Source organism: Perkinsus marinus (genome assembly GCF_000006405.1).
Source record: "Perkinsus marinus ATCC 50983 genomic scaffold scf_1104296963980, whole genome shotgun sequence".
Taxonomy (NCBI): domain Eukaryota; phylum Perkinsozoa; order Perkinsida; family Perkinsidae; genus Perkinsus; species Perkinsus marinus.
The window spans coordinates 1-1,948 of record NW_003204876.1 but is presented as its reverse complement, the minus strand read 5'-3'; the positions used below and the strand labels follow the sequence as shown (position 1 = coordinate 1,948).

At 47.9% G+C, this 1,948-nt stretch overlaps 6 non-coding genes across 6 annotated transcripts; all 6 read left to right on the top strand.

The window, feature by feature from the left end:
• Positions 1-228: 228 nt before the first annotated feature.
• On the top strand, positions 229-308 carry Pmar_PMAR004351. Its single transcript has one exon. It is a non-coding gene; the product is annotated as a tRNA-Leu (tRNA).
• A 186-nt stretch (positions 309-494) lies between these two features.
• Pmar_PMAR004350 lies at positions 495-574 on the top strand. Its single transcript has one exon. It is a non-coding gene; the product is annotated as a tRNA-Leu (tRNA).
• A 121-nt stretch (positions 575-695) lies between these two features.
• Pmar_PMAR004349 lies at positions 696-775 on the top strand. Its single transcript has one exon. It is a non-coding gene; the product is annotated as a tRNA-Leu (tRNA).
• Positions 776-961: 186 nt separating this feature from the next.
• Positions 962-1,041, top strand: Pmar_PMAR004348. Its single transcript has one exon. It is a non-coding gene; the product is annotated as a tRNA-Leu (tRNA).
• A 121-nt stretch (positions 1,042-1,162) lies between these two features.
• Positions 1,163-1,242, top strand: Pmar_PMAR004347. Its single transcript has one exon. It is a non-coding gene; the product is annotated as a tRNA-Leu (tRNA).
• Positions 1,243-1,428: 186 nt separating this feature from the next.
• On the top strand, positions 1,429-1,508 carry Pmar_PMAR004346. Its single transcript has one exon. It is a non-coding gene; the product is annotated as a tRNA-Leu (tRNA).
• The last annotated feature ends 440 nt before the right edge of the window (positions 1,509-1,948 follow it).

Genomic DNA, 1,948 nt, shown 5'->3' with positions numbered 1-1,948 from the left:
CGTCAGTCCGCAAGGGCGTGGGTTCAAATCCCACAGCTGTTAGTCTATATACCTGACAGGTCTTATATTAAGAACCGAGACCCTTTCAAAAGCGAGGTAGTGCAAGATCAAAACCTTCTGATCGATATTGTGCCATCGCACCTCGCAGAAACCGTTCAACCCATTTTTGTCTCCTCTGGTTTGGCAGAGCGATGCATCACCTCGGCTATGAATCTTGAAACATTCATCGACAGTTTGGCCGAGTGGTCTAAGGCTCTGGCTTAAGGCGCCAGTCTGAAAGAGCGTGGGTTTGGACCCCACAGCTGTCAGTCTATATACCTGACTGGTGTTGTATTAAAATCCGAGACCTTTTCAGAAGCGAGGTAGTGCAAGACCAAAACCTTCTGATCGATATTGCGCCATCGCAACTCGCAGATACCGTTCAACCCATTTCTGTGCCCTTTGGTTTGGCAGAGCGATGCATCACCTCGGCTATGAATCTTGAAGTACTCATCGACAGTTTGTCCGAGTGGTCTAAGGCGCTGGCTTCAGGCGTCAGTCCGCAAGGGCGTGGGTTCGAATCCCACAGCTATTAGAAATTTCTTTTCGTGTGATTTGACGAAGAACGCATTCCGCGGAAACGGTTCGGAACCGTTTTTGTGTCATGTCCTATAGTGTAACGCATCTTCTCCGCTATAGTTTTTGAATCACTTACCGACAGTTTGGCCGAGTGGTTTACGGCGCTGGCTTAAGGCGCCAGTCCGAAAGGGCGTGGGTTCGAACCCCACAGCTGTCAGTCTATATACCTGACTGGTCTTATATTAAGAACCGAGACCCTTTCAAAAGCGAGGTAGTGCAAGATCAAAACCTTCTGATCGATATTGTGCCATCGCACCTCGCAGAAACCGTTCAACCCATTTTTGTCTCCTCTGGTTTGGCAGAGCGATGCATCACCTCGGCTATGAATCTTAAAGTACTCATCGACAGTTTGTCCGAGTGGTCTAAGGCGCTGGCTTCAGGCGTCAGTCCGCAAGGGTGTGGGCTCGAATCCCACAGCTATTAGAAATTTCTTTTCGTGTGATTTGATGAAGAACGCATTCCGCGGAAACGGTTCGGAACCGTTTTTGTGTCATGTCCTATAGTGTAACGCATCTTCTCCGCTATAGTTTTTGAATCACTTACCGACAGTTTGGTCGAGTGGTCTAAGGCGCTGGCTTAAGGCGCCAGTCCGAAAGGGCGTGGGTTCGAACCCCACAGCTGTCAGTCTATATACCTGACTGGTCTTATATTAAGAACCGAGACCCTTTCAAAAGCGAGGTAGTGCAAGATCAAAACCTTCTGATCGATATTGTGCCATCGCACCTCGCAGAAACCGTTCAACCCATTTTTGTCTCCTCTGGTTTGGCAGAGCGATGCATCACCTCGGCTATGAATCTTGAAGAACTCATCGTCAGTTTGGCCGAGTGGTCTAAGGCGCTGGCTTCAGGCGTCAGTCCGCAAGGGCGTGGGTTTGATTCCCACAGCTGTTAGAAATTTCTTTTCGTGTGATTTGATGAAGAACGCATGCCGCGGGAGTGAAGGTCTCCCAAGAGAGCAAGTTCACGGATAGCCGAAAGACAGATGACGGAATTTCAAGAGAAAAGCAAGACGTCAAGTCGTTGCTAAAGCAGTGATCCAGTCTGATCACCTTCGGACCACACACCCAAGTACAGAGAAAGTTCCCCCAGAGTGCTTGAGACTTCCTGTTGGAAACCCTCAAGCACTCTTAGTTAGGCATCAGACGAGCTATCTTGGGTGTGACGGTGTTTATATTTTTTTCCTCTTTCTTTCTTCCTTTCAGTCTTCTTGGTTCTTTCCTTTCATCCCTTTGCTTCTTTTCTTCAGGTTCATCGAATATCGTGTATGAAGTGGCAGGTTTAAGACTAATTTTTCCATCATTGTGCGGTTTCACTTGATATGTTGTGTTTTA